The sequence below is a fragment of the Somniosus microcephalus genome, chromosome 5 (genome assembly GCF_052327205.1).
Source record: "Somniosus microcephalus isolate GS21.2 chromosome 5, FLI_Smic_1.0, whole genome shotgun sequence".
Classification (NCBI taxonomy): domain Eukaryota; kingdom Metazoa; phylum Chordata; class Chondrichthyes; order Squaliformes; family Somniosidae; genus Somniosus; species Somniosus microcephalus.
Genome location: NC_140991.1, coordinates 202,056,737 through 202,081,427, shown reverse-complemented (window position 1 = coordinate 202,081,427; position 24,691 = coordinate 202,056,737). Strand labels below are relative to the sequence as shown.

The 24,691-nt window shown below is 52.2% G+C and overlaps 1 protein-coding gene across 1 annotated transcript in view; it reads right to left on the bottom strand.

The window, feature by feature from the left end:
* LOC147117522 (zinc finger CW-type PWWP domain protein 2-like) overlaps positions 1-24,691 on the bottom strand; it is a 139,642-nt gene that overhangs the window by 64,128 nt on the left and 50,823 nt on the right. The gene's annotated exons all lie outside the window — the stretch shown is intronic.

Here is a 24,691-nt window from a genome sequence, read left to right as displayed (position 1 = left end):
GGACCTTCCCCGGTCCCCCTGGCTTATTACTTGGTGAGGACTTCATGACGGGAACAATGGGCGTGGCCCACTCACTCCAGTCCACTTTTGACAGAACCCCTGATCGTTCAAGTTCTTCCAGTTCTGCCTCCACCGCTGGTCGTATTGCGTAAGGTACCGATCTGGCCTTAAAAAACTTTGGGCTTGCATGTTCTGCAATCTTAACCTTTGCTTTAATTCCTCGCAGTGTTCCCAGTCCTTGCTGGAATACCTCTTTAGCTTCGTCCAATATTCTGGGCAACCGTTCCGGTTTGACATCCTCTTTTTCCGAATCCACCGTCATGGTGTTTAGTGAATGCCAGTCCATCTTTATTTTTCGGATCCACTCCCGTCCCAGAAGTGGTGGACCTCCCTCAGGCAACACATACAGGTCCAGCCGGTGGTGATCTTTATCCTTGTATCTCACCTTGACTTCTATCTTTCCGATGGGGAATACTTTGTGCCCCGTGTATGTCTGTAGTACTAGTTCCGTATCCCGTAGTGGAATATGCTTGAAAAACTTTTTATAGTCATGCTTATTCATGACCGTCAACGCCGATCCGGTGTCCACTTCCATTTTTACTTGGACCTTTGCAATCTGTAGCGTTATCCAGATAGTTTGTCGGTCAGCTTCATTACTCACATTGTGAATTCTCAGACTGTCCAGTCCGTTGCATTTGGAGTGTGAGTCCGACTTCTGTTCCCTCAGACTCTTCCTAGTCACCTCTTGCACTTTTCCGTACCATTTTTGTGGTGACTCCTTATTGTTGTACGTTGTTCCTGACCGGCATACCTTAGCTATGTGCCCGATCTTGCCACATTTCCTGCATTCTTGGTTTTTAACCCAGCATTGATTCTGGTCGTGTGTTGTCTTCCCACAACGATAGCATTTTGTTGTCCTCGAGGTAATTTGGTCCACCCCGAGTGCCGCCGCCTTTAGCTGCATTTCCGCCGTTCCTTTCGCTGCGGCTTCGTGCGATGCAGCTATAAGGACAGCCCTGTCTAGTGTGAGGTCGTTCTCTTCCAGTAGTCGCTTTTGCGTCCCTTCTTTGGACAATCCACATACGAACTTGTCTCGCAGTGCCTCTGTCAGATTCCCTCCGAACTGGCAGTGTTCCGCTAGCCTACGCAGTTCGACCAAGTATTCCGTGTTGCTTTCGTCTTTCTTCTGCGTTCTTGCATAGAATTTGAATCATTCAGCCAGTATCAACGGTGTGGGGTTCAAGTGATCCTTCAGCACTGCTACAATATCATCGAAAGTCTGATCCGCCAGTTTAGCTGGTGAGAGAAGATGCTTCAACAACCCGAATGTTTTCGCACCCATCATGTTAAGTAAGGTTAAAGCTTTTTCATCCTTAGCTATTTTGTTAGCCTTACAATGTATCTCAATACGTTCCACGTACGTGGCCCAGTCTTCTATCTCAGAATTAAAATCGTTGATGTCCCCCCACTTAGGCATCTTCCTTTCCTTGGGTACAACACAATTTTTATTTATTTATTTATTTTTTCCTAAGATGGCGTCTTTTCCCGCAAAAATGGCGGTTTCCCGCTCTTTCCTTCTCTCCCCGCCCACTTCAATGGCGGTTTCCCGCTTCTGTCGTCTTCGCCGCCTAATGGCGGCTTCCCGCGTTTCTTCCCTGGTGGAAGGGGTACGCTTTCCCCACAACGGACAGGTTCAGCCGCTGGGCTGGCTCTTGCACAGCTCCCCTTACTCAGCTCTGTCTTTCTCTCTCCCGCACGTTCGGTTCTACCGGCGCTGGGTACTCCGTTGGTGGAGGACAGTTCAGCCGCTGGACTGGCTCTCGCACAGTCTCTCTCCCCTTGCTCGGCTCTGTCTCTCTCTTTCCCGCACACTCGGCTCTACCGGCGCTGGGTACCCCGTTGGTGGAGGACAGTTCAGCCGCTGGACTGGCTCTCGCGCAGCCTCCTTTGGTCGGCTCTGCCTCTCCCACACGCTCTGTTCCCGTTCGCCTCCCAGCCCTCACGCAGTCCGGTGCTTCCCTCCCCGGCTGCGGCTGAGTTTCTCTCTTCCCGCGCCAGCTCCCGGTCTCAGCGCTTCGTGGCTTCGGTCGCTGCCCGGCTTTTTCCCGCCGATCGCGGTCCGGCTGTCTCACGACGCCGTTGGACCCGACTTTCTGACCGGCTCCGCTCCCCCTCGACCGTGGTCGAGTGCACAGCCCTTATCCTCCGGATATTCTTTACACTTTCCCCTACTCACAGTCTCCGCGGCCGCCTTGTTTCCTGCTGATCGGCTCACTCCGCAACGTGGTAGAAGGGTAGTCAGTGCCTGTTGCTGATGGAAGCTTTTGTTGCTAAAGTCTTCCTCCTTTCTATTGCTGCAGCCTCGTGTTTTCTTCCAGCAGAACGACGAGGGCGGTTGCCTCTCTTCGACGCTCTTTAGTTGCTTTGGTAGTCTTGCCGCAGGGTACGATCGGACTCGTCGCCACTGTAAAGTCTATGGGCTAGATTTTCAGTATAGGCAGTTTTGGGGCGCTAACCTTAGCGCCCGCCCGAAGTTAGCGCCCGCCCCAAAGTAGCGCCCCGTTGCCGGGAATTCAGTGGCTTCGCCCTAAGAGGTTGGTGGAGCGCTAAAAGAGGCGTTCCACTACTCTCTTTAGGCGCTAAGCCGGCGGTCCAGAGGGATAGCGCCCAGGCGGGGCGCAGCACGGGTGCGGTCATTTTTGCACTGACAGCAGACCCCGTGGTGCCGACCAGCTCTTAAAGGGGGAAGGGACGAATTGGTCTGCTGCCACGCCCTGCACACTGCAGCCTTGCAAAGAGGCCTCAACACTACTGCTCAGCCCCAGGGAGTCATGGCAACGCCAGAGAAGGCCCGTCAGCGTGCCCTGCGCTTCTCAGAGGGTGATCTGGACATAATGGTCACAGCTCTGGAGGTGAGGCGCAAGATCTTGTTTCCAGAGAGTGGGAGGAATCCAACCCACCACGACTACACCAAAGCCTGGAAGCAGATCGCCCAGAGGGTGACGTTCACCGGCGAGGCCCCCAGGACCCACACACAATGCCGTAAGAAATACAACGATCTGACCAGGATTGTGAGGGTGAGTAGCCTTTCCAGTCTCCTCCTCATTCTTGCATGTACACCTGACATGATGGGCAAAGGGACCTGAAAGTCCTTTTGGCCAGCCCTCAGCCAGCAGCATTGGGACAGTCATGAGCATCAAATGGCCATTCGGCACTCTACACTTTGGCCCAGCTATTCCACCATGGGAGGCAGTGGACAGTACATCAGGGCTTCACTCTGTCCAAGCTATTCCACCATGGGAGGCAGTGCACACTACATCAGGGCTTCACTGCGCACTTACAGCCCGTCCTTTCTCTTGCAGGCTAAAGTAGCGTTTAATCGCCAGGCCCGTGCCAGGGGTGGCCGCGCCAAGCTGCAGAAGCTCACTCGGCTGGAGGAGCGCGTGTGTGTGCTCATGGGAGCCCGTGTGATTGTCCCCACAGCGTGCGGTGTATCCGACCCTCCACTGCCCGGCAATGGTAAGGACCTCGCCTTTTGGCCCTCTCGCGTCGCACTGGCCCATCCGAGCTACCTCCTTTGCCACTGTCCCACCAATGCGCTGAATCCCACCAGTCCTAACTCCCTCGCTGACGCCGTCTCCTCACTCTGAAGCTACTCTTGTGCATTCCTGCTTTCAGCTGGTGACGACCAGGACCCTGAGGCTGCCAGTGACAGCACCTCCAACCAGGAGGAGGAGGAGGAGCAAGCCGGACCTTCGGGGGAACAGTCACGTCCCGCAGGAGAGGAGGAAATGCTCGACACCTCCTCACTGGACGAGTGCCTGGAGGAACTGTCGCAGGGCAATGCAGCTTCTGGGACCAGTGGCGTCCAGCCACCCAGCAGCCGTGCGCGTGGCCCGCGGCCTTCCCCCCAAAGGGGGGAAGGATCAGAGGGGAGTGCTGCTGCTCGGCACACTCGCCGTCACCAACGCGGCAAGGGTCCCCTAGTTCGGCCCCCTCCTCCCCAGCGGGAGAGTCGCGACTCCAGTCCGGACACCTTCACTTCGGAGGAGGTGCGGAAGCTCGATCAGATGGCCGACGACTCGGACCGGCGCCACACGGAGCTCATGAGCGTGGTGGGGCGCATGCCTGAGGCCATCGAGTCGCTGGCGACCAGTGTGCGCGAGTTCGGGGCAGCAACTGCCGCGACTGGCCGCATGCTAACTGATGCCGTCAAGACCCTGGCGGATGTGATGCGCGCGCACACCAGGACCACAGGGCCACTCACTGCTGCCACACGCGCTGTCTCAGGCAGGCATCGCCAGGGCAGGCGCCGCGCTGGACCATCCCAGCAAGCCGGCCGTCGGCTGATTGCTGCGGATCCTGCAGTGCGGGCCCGGCCGAGTGCCACCGCGCCACAGCACCAGCCAGCGCATCCCAGACGCCAGCTGGCCCACATTGCGCCATCCGTCGCCGCCATTCCCCCTCTGGGGCGTCAAGGGCAAGCGGCTGCAGCTGATGGTGGCCAGGCTCAGGTGCGCCACTCAGGAGACGGCCCCTCGAGGCCCAAACGCCGTGTAGGCCGCCCCCCAGCGGCATCTGGCGGAAGGGCATCTGAGCCTCAGGCGCCTTCCCCCAGCCTCGCAGCAGCCACTGGGCAGAGCTTGCGAAGGAGCAGCAGGCAGGGCAGGGGAGGCAAAATGCTGGCCAAGGTCTCGCCCTCGCGGGCCACTCAGTAGAGGGTGTGGCCAGCTTTCCTTTAATATGGCGGTGGCCATCTTTATTTTGCCCATGGTTGTGCTTTTGGAGGGCTTTTTTTTTGCGTTAGGCCGACGTTGAGGCCCGGTTTCAATAAAGGTGGAGTGGCTCCTCCCCAGTTTGTGGGAGTGAGTCGTTTGTTGGGCTTTTTGTGGGGCCCGTTTATTGTTTTTGGGGATTCATGTGGGAAGGGCTTTTCATTTTTGTGTAATAAAAAATTATCTTTATTCATGCAGTCTCCATGGTTGTTCTTCTTAGTGTTTGTTGGCTTCGCCGGCTGAGGGGTTGCGGAGCGGCTGCATTCATCTTCCCTCATGGCCCCTGGCCATTCCCTGACAGGGGGCTTAGAAGTACCGTGTAATAAGGTGGCGTCGTGCGGCCCTTGGCCCTGGTCGCTCCCTCCTGGGAACGTACTCCTGCTCCTCCTCCTCCTCCTCCTCCTCCTCCTCATGCTCCTCCTGCTCCTCCTCCTGAGGTGCTGGTCCAACGTCAGGTGGCAGTGCCTGAGTCCTGCGGATAGCCAGGTTGTGTAGCATGCAGCAAACCACCACAAATTGGGAGACCCGGTCCGGCGAATACTGGAGAGCTCCTCTGGAGCGATCAAGGCAGCGGAACCGCTGCTTGAGGACCCCAATAGTTAGCTCGATGATGTTGCGGGTGGTTTGATGGCTCTCGTTGTAGGCCTCTTCAGCAGCGGTCCTGGGCGCGCGGAGCGGGGTCATGAGCCAGGTGCACAAAGGATAGCCTTTGTCCCCGAGTAGCCATCCTCTTGGGGGAGGCTGTGCCTGGAACATGTCATGCACAGTACTCTGCCGCAGGATAAAGGCATCGTGGCTGCTGCCTGGGAAGCTGGCATTGACTGCCATGATGCGCTGCTTGTGGTCACAGACCAGCTGCACATTCAGAGAATGGTAGCCCTTCCTGTTGCGATACTGCTCGCCATGCTCCAGAGGGGCCCGCAAAGCCACATGCGTACAGTCAATGGCGCCCTGCACCAAGGGGAATTCCCCGAGTCTGGAAAATCCCAATGCGCGCTGATGCTGGCTCTCCAGGGCCATGGGGAAGGAGATGAATTGGCTTCTCCTTCTGAACAGTGCTTCGGTCACCTGGCGGATGCAGCGATGCGCGCCGTACTGGGAGATGTTTGCTATGTCCCTAGCAGCGTATTGGAAGGAGCCGGTGGCATAGAAGTTCAATGCCACCGTCACCTTCACTTCCACCGACAGAGACGTCCTGCACCTGAGCTTTGGCCGCAGATCTCGGCGAAGCAGGTGGCAGATCTCTGCAATCACCCCCTTTCGGAATCGGAGCCTTTTAACACATCGCGCGGCACTCATGTTTAGGTAGGAGCGCTGCTGGCGGTATAGCCTGACTGGGTAAGGCCTACGTGGCCGACGCCTGTAGCCCCCTCTGCCTCTAGCCAGGGCTGCCCCTCTCACAATGCGTCTGCGAGCCCTACGGACATGGAGCTGCAGCTCCGCGTTGGCACCCCATGCAACCCCCATCAAATCCTGGAAAACACTCTAATTTCCAAATGGCCACTTGCAGCGCTGTTGCCTGAGTCCAAAAATACCTGGCTCTTGCTGCTTGAAACCAGTTAGCTATCCTCCTTGTTGTGTCTCCAGAAATGCGTTGCACAAGACTGTTTTCTGAAAAAAGGATGGCCTTTATACTGGAGAGGACGTTCCCTTTAATTAGCGCCCCCCGGGGCCCGCGCTGGTTGTGTTGCGTTCCTTTTTCCAAACGCTCCGGCCGCCCGCCGCACAATGGGGCGGTCCGACTGAAGTTTGCAATCGGGGCGGCCAAAGGGCGTTGCACGAGGATGTGACGTCATTTTCTGCGCGCGCATCCGGGCGGGCGCTAAACTTTGCGCCGGCGCTAACGGGCAACTTAATTTGGGGCGGGGCGCAAACTGCGCTGCGCCCGGGCGCTACACGCATAGCGCCCGGAAATCACTTCTCTTAAGGCGCTAACTGCTGGCGCAAGCAACTGAAAATCTAGCCCTATGGGTTGTACAGTTAATAACGACACAGACTTCAGGAATAACAAACAGGTCTTTACTATTCGAAGGTCAGGGCGAATCTGCCCCAGCAATCCTGCCACAACACTTATATACTGGTGTGGTCACTGTCGGTATTACAGTATACAGAAGCCAAACAAGTAGTGCCACACCTAAAGTAGTTCTCTTAAAGGTGAACGGTTACATACAATAGTTTCCTTAAAGGTAGACGGGTACATACACTACAATGGTTACCATAGCAAGCAAGTATACTGTGCCTTTACACCCAACAGGCCAAACATATGACCCTAGGTTGTATAGTGAATTAAAACACTATGGCCTAGAAATTCAGTATAGCCACTTTTGGGGCGGTAAAGTCGGGCAGGCGCTAAAGTTAGCGCCCACCGGAAAGTGGAGGCCACTTCGCCGATATTCAGTAGCTTTGGCCAAGGAGTTTGGGCGAGCGCTGAAACTGGCGTTGCACCCCTATCTTTAGGCGCTAAGCCGGCGGTGCAGAGTGATAACGCCGAGGCCGGGCGCAGCGCAGGTGCGGTCATGTTTTGATTGACAGCAGACACCCTGACGCCGGCCAGCTCTTAAAGGGGGAAGGGTCGACTTGGTCTGCCGCCACGCCCTGGATAGTGGAGCCCTCCAGCTAGGCCTGAACACTGCTGCTGGACCCAAATAGCGCCTGAAGCCATGCAGAAGGCCCGTGAACGAGCGCAGCGCTTCTCAGCGCATGCTTTGAGGGTGCTGCTTAGGGGTTTGGAGAAGAAAAGAGATATCTTGTGCCCAGACAGTGGCAAGAAGGCTCCCAAGAGGCTGTACAGGAGAGCCTGGAGGGAAATCGCCCAGAGGGTCACAGCCAACAGCGATGTCCCCAGGACTGGTGACCAATGCCGCAAGAAGTTCAACGACCTCACTCGGTTGGTCAGGGTGAGTACCCTTTCCAGTGTCCTCCTCATCCTTGCATGTGTACCTCACATTATGGGCAAAGGGACCTCAAAGGCCTAATGGCCAGCCCTCCTCCAGCAGCTATGGCACTGGCATGATCATCAGTAGCACTTTCTGCACTTGACACACTGGCCAAGCTATTCGACCATGGGAGGCAGTGCACACAACAACAGGGCACCACACTGGCCAAGCTATTCGACCATGGGAGGCAGTGCACACAACAACAGGGCACCACACTGTACTTAGAGGCCGTCCTTTCTCTTGCAGGCCAAGCTGGCGCAGAATCTGAAGAGCCGGACTGTCACCGGGGGAGGCCGTGTCCAGTTCCAGGAGCTCAGTGACCTGGAGGAGCGCGTGGCTCGACTCATGCGTGCCCGGGTGATTGGCCCCGTTGCTATTGGAGATGCCGACCCTGTGCTGGGCCCCAATGGTAAGGACATGACCGTTTGGACCTCTCTCGTTCCCCTTGCGCTTCAGATCTACATCCTTTGCCACTGTCCCACCAATGCGCATAATGCCACCACTCATGCCTCCCTCGCTGACGCCCTGTCCTCACTCTAAAGCTACTCTTGCGCCTTCCTGCTTTCAGCTGGTGAGGAGGAGGTCCCTGAAGCTGCGAGTGTCAGTCCCTCGGAAGAGGAGGACGACGAGGACCAAGAGGAAGGCGGCACATCGGGGGAACCCTCATCCGCGCCAGGGGATGGCAATGGAGGGGACACGTCTTGCCTGGAGGAGAGCCAGGGGGAAGTGTTGCAGGGGGGTGTAGCTCCTGTGCCCAGTGGCGTCCAGCCACGCGGGAAGGGTCGGGCAGCACGGCTGCCTTCTCCCCAGAGGGGGGAAGTGTTGCAGGGGAGGGCAGTTGCTGGGCCCAGTGGCGTCCAGCCACGCGGGAAGGGTCGGCCAGCTCGGCGGCCTTCTCCCCAGAGGGAGAGTCCGGCCTCCAGTCCGGAGACGGTCCTCGCCCAGGAGGTGCGCCTCCTTGATCAAATGTCCGCGGATTCAGAGCGGCACCACACCGAGTTCATGGGGGTTGTGGGACAGTTGCCTCAGGCCATTGAGTCCCTGGCTCATAGTGTGGCCGATTTCGGGGACTCACAGGCCAGGGGTGTCGAACAACTCGCGGCAGCACAGGACGCGAGTCGAGAGTTCATGAGTGGTGCCGTGCAGACACTGGCTGGTCTGATGCGGGCACAGACCAGGGCAGTACGGGCACTCACTTCTGCCGCACTCGCTGTGTCACGGACGCATCGCCAGGGCACCCGCCGCGCTGCTGCAGCACAGCGGTCTGGCCTTCACCAGATTGCTGCGCTTGCTGCAGTGCCAGCCCGGCCAAGTGCCAGTGTCTCTGGCGACCAGCGAGCGCCTGGCATCAGCCAGCTTGCCCCCATTGCTGCAGCCGCCACTGCCACTCCCCCAGCAAAGCTGCGACGAGCTGCTGGAGAGACTGATGCTGCCCAGCCACAGCTGCAGCAGTCAGCAGCCAGCCCCTCCAGGGCCGGACCTCGTCTAGGCCGACCCCAAAGGGCATCTGCTGTCACGCTTTGTGCCCCTCGGGAGCCTTCCCCCAGCCTTGCAACACCCACAGGGCCCAGGTTGAGGCGGAGCAGCAGGTCGGGCAGGGGCCGGAGAAGCCTGCACAAGGACTCGCCCTCTCGGCACACCAAGTAGAGTGTGTTGCCAAATGTTTTTTTATATGGGGGTGTTTGTGTTCTGTATGGGGGGGGGTTTATTTTGGTAAGGCCGAAGATGATGGCCAATGTTTTTTTAGATGGGGGTGTTTGTGTTCTGTATGGGGGGGTTTGTCTTGGTAAGGCCGAGGATGAAGGCCAATTGGATGGACAAGTTTTGTTATTCCTCCCCAGGTTGTGGGAGTGAGATATGTTTTTGACTGTTTTTTGGGGGTCTTGTCTGTTTTTGTGTTTCATGTGGGAAGGGCCCTGAGTTTGTTAAATAAAGCTTTTTATTTATTCAGCTTGCCCATGTGTCATGTTTCAAGTGGTTGTTGCGTTAACCGGCTGAGGGCTTGCGGAGCGGCTGCATTCAGGTGCGTTCATTGCCACAAGCCATTCCCTGACAGGGGGCCTAGAAGTGTCGTTCAATAAGCCGCCGGCGGACGGCCCTTGGACCTTGTGGCTCCCTCCTGGGCTGGTACTCCTCCTCCTCCTCCTCCTCCTCCTCATGCTCCTCCTGCTCCTCCTCCTGAGGTGGTGGTCCAACGTGAGGTGGCAGTGCCTGAGTCCTGCGGATAGCCAGGTTGTGCAGCATGCAGCAAACGACGACGAACTGGGAGACTCTATCCGGCGAATACTGTAGAGATCCGCCGGAACGATCCAGGCAGCGGAACCGTTGCTTGAGGATGCCAATCGTTTGCTCTATGATGTTCCTTGTGGCTTGATGGCTTTCGTTGTATGCCTCCTCAGCAGGGGTCCTGGGCGCGCGGAGCGGTGTCATGAGCCATGTACACAAAGGGTAGCCCTTGTCTCCGATAAGCCATCCCCTTGGGGGAGGCTGTGCCTGGAACATGTCAGCCACAGTAGTCTGGCGCAGGATAAATGCATCGTGGCTGCTTCCTGGAAAGCGGGCATTGACAGCTGGATGCACTGCCTGTGGTCACACACCAGCTGTACATTGAGGGAATGGTAGCCCTTCCGGTTGCGGTAATCCTCGGCATTGTCGATAGGTGCCCGCATAGCCACATGCGTGCAGTCAATGGCGCCCTGCACCATGGGGAAGTCGGCGATCCTGGCAAATCCGACTGCACGCTGCTCCTGCCTCTCTAGGGTCATGGGGAAGGAGATGAATTGGTGTCTCCTTGCGAAAAGGGCATCGGTGACCTGCCGGATGCAGCGATGCACGGCGAACTGGGAGATGTTCGCTATGTCCCCAGCAGCGGCTTGGAAGGAGCCGCTTGCATAAAAGTTCAGAGCCACCGTGACCTTCACTTCCACCGACAGAGACGTCCTGCACATCAGCTGTGGACGCAGATCTCTGTGAAGCAGCTGGCAGATCTCTGCAACCACCTCCCTTCTGAAGCGCAGCCTCTTCACACAATGCGCGGCAGTCATGGTGAGATAGGACACCTGCTGCCGGTATTCCCTGAGTGGGTAAGGCCTACGTTGCCGACGCCTGATGGCCCCTCTGCGTCTAGGCATGGCTGCCCCTCTCACACAGCGTCTGCGAGCCCTTCGCACATAATGCTGGAACTGAGGGTTGGAACCCCATGCAGCCCCCATAATATACTTGCAAACAGTCAAATCACAATGAGTCAAATTTCCAAGCTCTGGCCAGAAGCCAAAAATACCTCTCCTATGTTGTCCCAAATCAGTAAGGTCTGTTCCTTGGTCTCTGTCCAGAAATCCAAAGCACTAAAGTCATTGCAGCAAAATGGCTGGCCTTTATACCTCAGTCTAAGTGCCCTTTAATTAGCGCTCCCCGAGGCCCGCAGGGCCTCTGCTGCGTTCCACTTCACAGTTCTTAACAGCGCCACGCCCACATTGGGCGGGCGCCACTGAAGTTCCGGTTTGGGGCGCACAAACGGCGTTGCACGACGAAATGATGTCATAAGGTGCGCGCGCAGCTGATCGCGCGCAAACACTTTGCGCCGGCGCAAAATGTCAACTGAAGTTGGGCGTAGGCGCAGATCGCTCTGCGCCCGGGCGCAAAGTGCCTAGTGCTCGAAACCTACTCCTCTTATGGCGCTAACGGCTGGCGAACGCAACTGAATTTCTAGGCCTATGCCCTTTAAAGTAACGTTGGTTAAAATCAGTGTCATTGCACCAACGCTCTTCTCGATCTTCCTTGCTGCAATACTCCATCTCACCCTCAGTAAGTTCCCCGCTGGAGTGGAGCTAATTTACAGAACAAATGGGAAACTGTTCAATCTCTGTCGCCTCTAGTCCAGATCTAAGATCGTCCCATCCTCTGTCGTCGAATTACAGTATGCAGATGACGTTTGCGTCTGCGCACACTTGGAGGTCGAACTCCAAACCATCGTTAATACCTTCACCGAAGCGTACGAGAGCATGGGCCTTACACTAAACATCCGTAAGACAAAGGTCATCTACCAACCTGCCCCCGCCACACAGTACTGCCCCCGATTATCAAAATCCACGACAAGGCCTTGGACAACGTGGACCACTTTCCATACTGTCAACAAGGGCAGACGTCAATGACAAAGTCCAACACCACCTTCAGTGTGCCAGTGCAGCCTTCGGTCACCTGAGGAAGAGAGTATTTGAAGACCTCAAATCTGGCACCAAGCTCATGGTCTACAGAGCAGTAGTAATACCCGCTCGCCTGTATGCCTCAGAGACATGGACCATGTACAGCAGGCACCTCAAAGCACTGGAGAGGTACCACCAATGCTGCCTTCCTCAAGATCCTGCAAATCCATTGGTAGGATAGGCGCACCAATGTCAGTGTTCTTGCTCAGGCCAACATCCCCAGCATCGATGCTTTGACCACGCTCGATCAGCTCCGATGGACGGGTCACATCGTCCGCATGCCCAATATGAAACTCCGAAAACAAGTGCTCTACTCGGAGCTCCGACACGGCAAGAGAGCCCCAGGTGGGCAGAGGAAACACTTCAAGTACACCCTCAAAGCCTCCTTGAAAAAGTGCAACATCTCCACCGACACCTGGGGATCCCTAGCCCAAGACTGCACAAAGTGGAGGAGAAGCATCTGGGAAGGCGCCGAACACCTCGAGTCTCTTCACCGGGAACAAGCGGAAGCTAAGCGCAAGCTGCGCAAGGGGCACACGTCAACCCAAGCACCCCACCCACCCACCCCTTCAACTACCGTCTGCCCCACCTGTGACACAGACTGTAGGTCCCGCATTGGACTCATCAGTCACCTGTGTGTAGTGTCCGCGTATAAATAACACATGGACTGCAGGAGAACGGTAATAACAGGTGTTTACTGAACAGAGGGTCTGCTGGAACTAACTGTACAAATTACTACACGGTGTTATATACAGGTGTGGTCACTACTGGTACTGCAGTATACAGGGGCTGTAAAAGATAGTTCCTCTCTTAAAGGTACATACATTACAATTCCTCCCCTTTTAGATAAACAGTACATAACATTCATTTAACAATTAAATAATAACTAATTACAATTACAATTTTCTTTGTACTATCTACATCAGCTGAAAGTAATCATTTATAAATTCAGTCTTTGAGGAGTCTTCCTGATCCTGTCTGGATAGCGCCTTTCTCGAGTATCCTGTTCTTGCGGCGGAGTCGATTCTGGCTCATTGTCATTGGTTGGTTCGTCAGCTTCCAATACCACTGATTCTGAGGTAGACGCAATCTGTACTTTGGGTTCATCACCAGGTGCGTATGATCATGGCATGGGTTTGACTTGTTCCTGTGACTCTAGAATCTGGTCAGCATGCCGTCTCACGATGCTCTCTCCAACGTCCACTGTGTACATTAGTGGTCCCTGCCGTGTGCATATCGTTCCTGGCTGCCATTTTTCTGTTCGGTAGTCGCGGGCCAAGACTGGTTGCCCTATCTTGAAGCTCCTGGTTGGCTTCTCATTGATGTGCTGGAATTGCTTATTCTCAACATCTCGTCTTATGTTTGGTTTGAGCAAATCCAGGTGACATCTTAACCTTCGGTTAAAGAACATCATGGCTGGAGCTTGGTTGGTGACTGCATGTGTCGCATTCCGGTAAGCAAACAAGAAATTATCCACCTTGTGTTGCAGTGGTATGTTGTCATTATACATCGCCTTTATTGCTTTTTTAAAGGTTTGAACAAACCTCTCAGCCAATCCATTTGTGGCTGGATGATATGGGGCGGATGTGTAATGCTTTACCCCATTATTCCTCAAAAACCTCCGGAAATCCTCGGACACAAACTGTGGTCCATTGTCAGAGCAAATCTGTTCTGGCAAGCCATTCCTGGTGAAGATGGTCTGTAGGACTGCAATAGTTTTCTCCGTGGTGGTGGAGGACATTTTGATGACCTCTGGCCATTTCGAATGTGCATCCACGGCGATTAAAAACATTGAGTCCATAAATGGACCAGCAAAATCAATGTGTACCCATTGCCATGGAGATGAGGGCCACTCCCATGGGTGTAGCGGGGCCTGTGGTGGAGCGTTTTGGACTTTCTGGCATCCTGTGCAGCTCTTGGTCATTTCCTCGATTTCTTTATCGATTCCCGGCCACCACACAAACGCCCTGGCTAGGCTCTTCATTTTTACCCCTCCCAGATGACCCTCATGAAGCTCATTGAGCACTCTATCTCTCAACGTGGGTGGAATTACCACTCGGGATCCACACATCAAGGTCCCCCGGCACACTGACAGCTGTTCTCTCCTTGGCGAGAATGCTGGCAACAGTGAGTCGCCATGTGCTGGCCATCCCTTCACCGTCAAATCATAGACCAGAGAGAGTGTCGGGTCATTTCGGGTTTCCTTCTCTATACTTGAGTTTGTAACAGGTAGACATTCGACTATGGTTGAATGGAATATCTCAACAGGGTCCACTGCAGGTGCTTCCTCCACCGTAGGCAGCGGCAGGCACGACAGCCCATCAGCATTTCCATGCTGTTTTGTGCCCTTATACTCTATTTCGTATTGATGTGCCCCTAGAAAAAGGGACCATCTTTGCAGCCGTTGCGCCGTCATCACCGGAACGCCCTTCTTTGGGTTAAAAATGGAGACAAGAGGCTGGTGATCAGTCAGTAAGGTGAATTTCTGCCCGTGCAGATAGTGATTGAACTTCTTCACCCCCCACACCAGGCTGAGGGCCTCCCTGTTCATCTGGGCATAGTTACGCTCGGCTGAGGTTAACGAGCGTGACGCAAAGGCTATTGGCCTCTCTGAACCGTCAAGCAATTTGTGCGACAGCACCGCTCCAATGCCGTAGGGAGACGCATCACATGCCAACCGAATCGGTAGTGTTGGATTGTAGTGGGCCAATACTTCTTTTGAAGTGATTAGGCATTTACATTTCTGAAAGGCACGCTTACACTCATCACTCCATTTCCATGCTACTCCAGTTTGCAGCAGGGCATTCAGTGGGTGCAGAATTGTAGACAAATTTGGCAAAAACTTATGGTAGCAGTTCACCAACCCGAGGAACGACCTCAGTTGCGACACATTTTCCGGTGCTGGTGCCTTGACTACTGCCTCAATCTTGTCTGGGGACTTATGTAACCCCTCTTCATCAATCACGTGGCCACAATACGAGATTTGTTTCCTGAAAAACTCGCATTTGGGGCGGTTGGCTCGTAGCCCATATTCTTGTAATCTAGTGAGCACCTGCTCCAGGTTGGCAAGGTGTTCACTGTCATTTTCGCCCGTAACCAGGATGTCGTCCAAATAACACTGGGTCCCCGGGATCCCTTGCAGGACTTGTTCCATCGCCCTCTGCCAAATAGCCGGAGCTGATGCTACCCCGAATACCAGTCGGTTGTACTGGTAAAAACCTTTGTGAGTGTTTATCGTGAGGTATTTTCTAGATGCTTCTTCTACCTCCATTTGTAGATATGCTTGGGCCAGATCAATCTTCGTAAAGCATTACCCTCCAGATAGTGAGGCAAAAATATCTTCTATCCGCGGAAGTGGATATTGTACTGTGTGAAGGACTGGGTTCACAGTTACCTTAAAGTTCCCATAGATGCAAACCTTCTTCGGCTCCCCAGGCGTGCTGCTCAATGATTTCTTCATTACAGGAACGATGGGTGTGGCCCACTCGCTCCAGTCCACCTTGGACAGCACACCTGAATGCTCCAGACTCTCCAGCTCTGCTTCGACAGCTGGGCGGATCGCATATGGTACCGGTCTGGCCTTAAAAAATTTGGGGTTTGCGTTATCTTCAATTTTTATCATTGCCGTTACGCCTTTTGGAGTCCCAAGTCCTTGCTGGAACACCTCTTTCGCGTCAGTTAGAATTTTTGACAGTCGTCCAGGTGTGACGTCGTCATCCTTTTTGTCAGCCACAGTTAGCGCCTGAATGGAATGCCAATCCAATTGTGTTTTTCGGATCCATTCACGTCCCAATAATGGTGGTCCTCCATCTTGTAGTATATATAGATACAGTTTCTGTGTTTCCTTGCCGTTGTATTTAACAGGCACCCTTATTTTCCCTCTGGGGTAGACTGTTTGCCCCGTATATGTCTTCAAGACAATGGACGTGTCCTTCAAGGGTATGTGTGAGAATAGCCGCTTGTAGTCTCATCGATTCATGACTGTTAGGGCTGAACCTGTGTCCAATTCCATCTTTACTTGGGACCCTGCTATCATGAGGGTGACCCAAATGGTTCGGTGATCCTCCTTTGTGATCACATTGTGTAACTTTAGACAACTTAGTCTCCTGCTCCCAGAGTCATTATCACTCTTCTGATCTTCTGAACTACTGTCCGTCATCTTTTGTACTTTCTTGTACTTTTCCTTAGTAGTTCTTTTAGTGTTGGTTTTCTTTCCCGACCTGCAGACTCGTGCTATGTGTCCCACTTTTCCACATTGCCTGCATACTTTGTCCTTAAACCAGCAATCCTTCTGGTCATGGGTTGTTCTGCCGCAGCGATAGCACTTTTCTGCTCCATATGCCATTTCATTGGTGCTATATTCTTGCGGTTTCTGTTGTATTTCCGCAGCTCCCCGTGCTGCTGCTTCGTAGGATACTGCAACGCTGAAAGCCTTTTCTAGCGTAAGGTCCTTTTCCAAAAGTAGTCGTTTCTGGGTTCCTTCACTCTGGAGCCTGCAGACAAACTTATCCCTTAAGGTATCTGCCAGTCCTGCTCCGAACTGGCAGTGTTTCGATAACTTGCGTAGTTCCGTAAGATAGTCAGCATTACTTTCGTCTTTGTGCTGGTTTCTTTTATGGAACTTGAATCTTTCTGCTATCAGCAGCGGTGTAGGGTTTAGATGTTCCTGTAAGATATTGACAATCTCTTCAAAGCTTTTCTCCATTGGTTTAGCTGGGGTAATTAAATTCCGCAATAGGCCGTACGTTCTTGCGCCCATCAGATTCAATAATACCGACGCCTTCTTTTCATCGGCCTCCTCATTTGCCTTGCAGTACACTTCAATTCTTTCCACATACGTGGTCCAGTCTTCTATTTCATTGTCGAAAGCAGTGATGCTGCCACTCTTCGGCATCTTGGGTGGTTTAAAATGGCGCCTCCCGCGCTTTTCCTTCTTCCCCAATGGATTAAAATGGTGCCTCCCGCGCTTTTCCTTCTTCCCCCGCTGCTGCCAACGCTGCTCCTAGTGTTCTAAATAGTAATGGTGGTGCCTCGCGGCTTTCTGCGCGTCTCTCTTTTGTTAATTAATTTTCTTAGTTTTATTCTTCTTCGACGCTGTCCACTGCGCGTCTCTTTTCCTTCCCCCTTTTTTATTTTCTTTAACGCTGCCCAGCTCTTGAGCACCGGCCGCGCCCTGTGCGCTCCACCCTCTTTCTTTTTCTTCCTGACGACACTGCTCGGCCCCCTTGCAGAGTCGCTCGATCGAGCTCTAGCCCGCCGCAGTCCGGGAAGGGTCAGCGCACTACCTGCTACCAGCCCGATTTGCTGGAACACCTTGACTGGAGAACCAAGCCCAGCTCTCCACAGCCTCCCCTGCGATTCTCTGAACTCCAATGGATCACTGGGCGGTTGCCCGCGGTCGACGCCCATTGCTCTGGCTTCGACCTCCAAGAAGCTTCTTTTCAGGGATGGATCCCCGTGAGGTGATGCAGTACTGCAGGTGAGTTCGAACCTGCTCGTCGCCACTGTAGTGTCCGCGTATAAATAACACATGGACTGCAGGAGAACGGTAATAACAGGTGTTTACTGAACAGAGGGTATGCTGGAACTAACTGTACAAATTACTACACGGTGTTATATACAGGTGTGGTCACTACTGGTACTGCAGTATACAGAGGCTGTAAAAGATAGTTCCTCTCTTAAAGGTACATACATTACACTGTGAACTCATTTTTAATGTGGAAGCAAGTCATCCTCGGTTCCGAGAGACTGCCTAAGAAGGAGGTTAGATTCTAGATTCTTCTTTAATAGTAGTAAACAACAGGTACACTTGCCAATAAAATAATTGCAGTGAAAAATAAATCCCAACACAAAGCCATACTTAGGGTCTCCCAGATGTTACCACAGGAAACTCATTAGTGAAGAAATTCTACGTTCAGTTTTCAGCATTTTTCTCAATACTACAACATACCTACTGTTTACTGATCTTTGAATACTCTTGTCAGAATACCCTAAAGTACTCAATCCTTCTCTTTCAGATAGATAATAAGGCTCCTAAGAAAGAACTTCAAAGGCAACAATCCACTGAAATCAGAGCACTATTTTGTCTATAATTCACAACCACCTGGTTTATTTAGAAAGGTTGTAATGATAAATGGTAACTAAAACTGCCACTTTGTAACATGAACATACTTCTACTATTGGGCCAGTGGTGGCACATTTAGCTCTAACTCAGAAGGTGATAGGTTGAAGCCCTACTCCAGGATTTGAGTACCTAATCTAGGCAGACACTGCAGTGTAGGACTGAGGGAGTGTTGCATTGTTGGTGGTGTTGTCTTTTCAGATAAGAGGTTAAAGCAAGGCCCAGTCTTCCTGTTCAAGTGGATGCAAAAGATTCCAAGATATATTTTGAAGAACTACCTGAGTTCGCTTGGCATTTTGAGTGGCATTAATGCCTCAACCAATACCACCAAAACAGATTAACTGGTCATTTATTTCATTGCTGTTTGTGCAAATTTGTTTGTGTGAAATTATTTTGCCACAATTTCCTCCAAAAAGAAACAATGGCTACACTTCAAAAGTTATTAATTGGCTGTAAATTGCTTTGGAATGTCCTGAGGATATGAAAGGTACTTGTTTCCAAGTTTCTTTGGACATCTTGGCAAAGAAAGGATTTGGGAAAAAAAAGTTACCTTTAAAGTTGGGATTTTTAACCAAAGTGTATTCTCATAAGTTTAAAAAAAGAAATTTAAACTAAATATGGTTAATATGCTAAACATAGTTGTTTTCCATGAGACTAAATAAAATGGGATTTATTAGCTAGAAAAACTGTTTTTGCCCATTGTGTTGCAAAATCCTTTCATCCCTGTCAGTCTGTGAACAGATGCGAGAGAACTAAAGAGGGAAAGAAGTTTTTTGAAACAAGAAGGCTCCAAAGGCACTCTAGGGGCTAAATTGGATAACCCCCGAAAGCAGGCACAGGTATCACCATGCATAATTAACCCACGCCTATTACTTCCGATGCAGGCAGCATGCCAACTTCGCGCTACCTGCTAATTTACATGATAGCTGTGTGCAGCCAGCGCTAAATGTACTGCTGAGTGGCTGCACGCCTCTACAGGGAGCCCAAGTTTGTGTGAGGGTTGCAGCAATTAAAGCCAGCCTGCAGGGGAGGTGCATTCTGGCTGGAGCAGGTGCTGGGAGTCATGGTTGAAGAGTGTGTGCAATTAGAACACGGAATTATGGCACAACAGGACTGAGAGCATGCTCCAAGGTTCTCTGCTGCTCTGGACGTCTTGATGGAGGAGGTGGACAGGAGGAGAGAGGTTCTTTATCCACAGGGGGCCAGGAGGCCCTCCAAACATACAATGCAAAGGCAATGGGAGCAGATAGCCATGGCAGTCAATGCAAGAAGTCAAACCCTGAGGACATGCATGCAGTGCTGCAAAAAATTCAATGACCTCACACAAATGGTCAAGGTTAGTGAATTCATCTTCAAATACCATATCCCACCAACTGCACCACTAGCCTCAAACACTGCTCAGTGCACCACACCCCTATCACTCACCTACCAACAATCTCCATCAATCACGACTCATCCATCACATTCATAGCTTCATCTCATCCTCACACATTTAGCAATGCTGCAAGCCTCACACCCACATCTAACAGCATGTAGACACTGCCAGCAATTCAACCATGACAGCCACATCACCCAAACAGATTGCACCACACTCACTGACACACTTCCCTTTCTCTTGCAGGACAGGTTGGCGCATAACCACAGGCAGCAGGAGCTAACTGGTGGGGGATGGGCACAGCTGCATGTCCTAACCCATATGGAGGAGACAGTGGTCGTCATAATTGGAACGGCCATCGCTGAGGCCATGGCCAGCAGCGGGGCTAAAACAATCAAAATCCTCATACCTAATTCTTCTTCTCACATGCCACTTCCCCCTCACACACAATCTCTTCTGATTTACAAGGTGCAGATGGTGTAAGCATGCACCTCTTCCTTTCTCCCCCTCCACTCACCACAACTCTACACTGTTGCTTTTCTCCTTTCAGATACCCAAGAACTGCAACCTGGCCAGGAAGTGGTGAAGGAGCAAGAACTGGAAGACAGTGATGAAGAAGAAACAGTGTCACTCGCTCTCACACTCACAGCAATCAGCTCAGATACTGACACTGCACTAATTTAGAGGGTAGCTTAGAGGCGGGATCTCCACAAAATGAGTCACCCGGCACGAGTGGGTTAGAAGCCAGGGCAGGGTGCAAGGGTATCACAGGTGCCAGCTCTGCTGCAGAGGACTCAGGTGAGCACTTCAATGGGGCAGGCTACAGAAGAAGGTTGCTGGGTATGCACAGTGAAATGCTTGGTGCATTGGCAGGCCTGCCAGAAAGCCTACATGCAATGTCAAGAAGCAAGGAGGAGTCTAGCACCAACTTTGAACAGGGCTTTAAGGAGAGCTTGGAGCTCATCTTTTCCAGTGTAGAAATGGTGGCCAACTCCATTAGCATGCTTGCGGACCCAACCATGATGCAGCGTCTGATGGTTGATGTCTCAGCTTCCATTGCAGCACAAGCAGAAGCCACCCAAGCTCAGACTTCTGTTATGCAAGCTCAGACTGCTGCCATCATGGCTGTGGATACTAGTGCTCAAAGGGGCTTGAAGGGTGTCACAGCAGTCCAGCAATATCCTCCAACAGATTACTAGGATTGCTGAGGCGCTGCCTGGGGGAATGGTAGTGGCTCCGTGAAGTACAAACCTGTTGTCCTTTCTCAGGATGACAACATTCGTTCTCCCACCCCTGCCACTTCACCAGTGCCCTTGCTGTTACCTGTCAGCCAGCCTGCACAGACTGCTGCCGCCCATGCCGAGATGGTGCAGGCCGAAGCTGGGCCTACTAGGCCCAGAGCTGCTCGAAGTTGTCCTCCAAAGCCATCTGCAGTTTCCTCACAAAGTCAGCAGCCTTCCACCAGCCATGCTGCAGCCACTGGGGTAGTACTGCATAGGAACACTAGGACAGGCAAAGGCACACGGAAGAGAGGCACTAAGAGAATGAACAAGGGTGATTAGTTGACGTTTGTATGCAGTATGGCATGGTTTGATTTATAAATTTGGTTTGGAATGTTGATTTTTTTTTGGCTTTAATTTTTGCATTGTGGCCAAGCAGACACTGTGATGGTCAGTAACAGAGGGAAGGTAAGATGTGGGGCTGTTGGTGAATGGGGAATTGGGGTTGTGGCGTACAGTTCTGGATGAGCAAAAATTTTCTCCAGTTAAATATTGGGAAGATCAGTCATTGTTTTCGATCCTCGCCACAAACTCCGTTCCCTAGCCATTGACTCCATTCCTCTCCCGAACATCTGTCTGAGGCTGAACCACACTGTTCGCAACCTTGGTGTCATATTTGACCCTGAAGTGAGCTTCTGACCACATATCAAAGACCTCCTATTTCCACCTCCGTAACATCGCCCGTCTCCGCCCTTGCCTCAGCTCATCCGCTGCTGAAACCTTCATCCATGCCTTTGTTACCTCTAGACTTGACTATTCCAATGCACTCCTGGCTGGCCTCCCACATTCTATCCAACGTAAATTTGAGGTCATCCAAAACTCGGCTGCCCATGTCCTAACTCGCACCAAGTCCTGTTTGCCCATCAACCTTGTGCTCGCTGACCTACATTGGCTACTGATTAAGCAGCGCCTCAATTTCAAAATTCTTATCCTTGTTTTCAAATTCCTCCATGGCCTCGCCCGTCCCTTTCTGTTTAATCTTCTCTGTCCCACAAACCTCCCCCCCGCCCCAAGATATCTGCGCTGCTCTAATTCTGCCCTCTTGAGCATCCCTGATTATAATCGCTCAACCATTGGTGGCTGTGCCTTCTGTTGCCTAGGCCCTAAACTCTGGAATTCCATGCTTAAACCTCTCCGCCTTGCTACCTCTCTCTCCTCCTTTAAGACGCTCCTTAAAATCTACCTCTTTCCCTGTCCTAATTTACCCTTAAGTGGCTCAGTATCAAATTTTTTGTCTTATAATACTCCTGCGCAGCACCTTGGGACGTTTTACTATGTTAAAGGCGCTATATAAATACAAGTTGTTGGTGTTGTTGCTGCGTTTACTGCTATTGCAGTGAGATGAGTTGTTCACAGATAGCCCGTCCAGAAAGGGTCTAGGTTGCCTCCTCCCTTCCTCTTGCTCCTCAGCTGCTTGCCGTATAGCTGGTGGGAAGGACTGTGCCCGCGTGATGACGTGGTTGGCAGCATACAGCAGACCACCACGAATCTTGACACTCACTCTGCCGAGTACTGCAGAGCTCCTCCAGAGCATCCAGGCAGCGGAAGCGTTATTTCCGCATGCCAATTATGTGCTCTATCACATTTTGTGCGCCAGCATGGCTTTCGTTGTATTCATGCTGCCCATGGGTACGTGAGCCATGTCATCAGCGGATAGCCCTTGTAACCCAGTAGCCACCCTTTGGTTTGTCGTGGTGGCTGAAAAGCAGATAGTACACCTGACTGCTGCAGAATGAATGCATCATGACTGCTGCCAGAACACCGGGCATTGACCTGCATGATTTCCTCTGTATGGTCACACACCAGCTGAACGCACCCGCAAAGCGATGTCAGTGCAGTCAATGGCACTCTGCACCATTGGGAAACCTGCAATCCTCGCAAAGCCACATGCTCGCTCCCCCTGCTGCGCTCTGGCAAGAGAGAATGAAATGTATTAATCTCTCTTGGAATATAGAGCCTCAGTGACCTCCTTTATGCAACAGTGGATGGCAAACTGGGAGATATTGCAGATATTACCTGCTCCAACCTGGAAGGAGCCCAACGCATAAAAGGTAATGGCCACGGTCATCTTCACAGCCACTGGCAATGTCGTCCGTGCCCTGCTCTGAGGTTGCAGTTGTGTCTGCACAGGTGGCAGGTTTCAGTGAGGATGTCCTTAGTAAAGCGCAGTTGTCTCACACACTGTTCCTCACTGAGGTTCAGGTAGGTGAATTGCTCCCTGAACACCCTGGGTGGATATGGCCTCCTGCTCGAGAGCCCTTCTCCCCCTCCTTCTCCTCCCTTTTCTAGCAGCTTGTCCTGCTCTGTCTCCTCTGCTCAATCTCCAAGTCATGCTGTATTCCAAGTGGAATGCCTAATACTGCATTCATGTCTGGCAGCAAGTGGTTTGTGTAGAAGCCTTGAAGTCAGGACCAAGTCCTTCAGCACATGTCACACCACTCCCTGTAGACTTTAGAAACTTTAAAGAACTCTTGAAATAACCAAACACTTCTACAATTGCAGCAAGAACCAGTAATAATCAACCAGCAACTACAACAACAGCAACTTGTATTTATATAACTAACCTGTAAGGAGTTGATGATCCCTTTAAGTAGCACTGGTGGGGGATCCTTCCTGCTGCTGAATGCTTGTTCAACTGTGCGTGTTTAAGAGACTGCATTAGCTGGCGCGTTGAGCTCCAAAATGGAAACGCTGGCGTAAAATTAGCATTACACACTGATTGATGTCACGGTCTGCCTACTCTGCATATTTCCGGCAGACGCTACCTGCACCTGCACGAACGCCCTCACCAAAATGGCATCCGGCGCGGCTCGCACCAGAAGTGTACGTATGCAGCGCGAATGCCATTTTGGAGCCAAAACAGCACTCGTAGCGCTGAAAAAACAGACGTTAAGGAGCCGGATTTTGCAGCCTCAGACTTTTAGATAGACAACTATGAAAGGTTTAGGCAGCTTCACAAAGTCAGAAATTCTAAAGGAACAGCTATGAGACATCTTACTTAAATTAAGTAAGTTGACCCACTAATGTGGGAAAGCGTAATACATTCTTTATTTTGTATCATTAGTTGTACTGTCTGAATTAAGCTAGTCCCATCATGACTGCTGTTCTGTTTGTTTGCCTTACTGTGAAATAAATCAGGTTGTTGTTTTGCATCAGGCCTTGTCTCATTAAAATCTTCATATTTAGTCAGGGCCGTCAAGACAGCAAATGGAGGTTTTCCGTACTGGAACCTGGAAGTAAGGGATTCCCAGATATCCTGGTGAAATTAAAAGCTGGGCTTCTTAAGTTTTTTCAGTAGGTTTCCCGTCCGACAAGCCTGCGGCACAAGGCTGCAGCCGGGAAGTGGAGAGGAGGGAGGGAGAGATCGCAGGGAGGCAGTGGAGAACCGCAGAGGTGAGATCACAGGGTGGAGATCGCGGGTGTGGGGGATGCAGATTGAGGTCAGACTCTTCAGATGCAGGTTGGGAGGGGCGATCATGGAGGTCGGGGGGGGTCGTGGAGAAGTTAGGGGGTGGTTGGCCGATTGTGGGGTCTGTAAAGAGGTCGGCTTGTTGAGTCTGGAGGAAACACTCTTGATAATCCTGGCTCACAAGCGGTGCTGTAAATGGACTTACTTTATGTATCTGGCCTTTCTCGCCTCCTTTTATCTGCTGGGTATCCCGAGCCCCGGGAAACTCAGCCGACATTAGTTAAAAATAAAAAACCTTTATCTGGGATCTAAGCTCCTTGCATTGACCTCCTCAGCCACCTCTTCCCACTGTCAATGGAGGCATTGCCTGGAGAGCTTTCTGCCCCCACTACCCCGGGGGAACAGGATCTCCCTCCTCCTGTGTCCACCCCGTGGACCAGGGCCTCCAATGGAGAATCTGGTAGCCCGATCTACAGGTCTTGCAGTAATTTTTCTCTTCACAAGCGTACCCTCTGATCTGCAGCCACAGTGAATCTTTCCTTTAAGAGGTGCTGGCTACCTTTAAGTGGCGTTGGTGTTGTCCGACTTCCCCA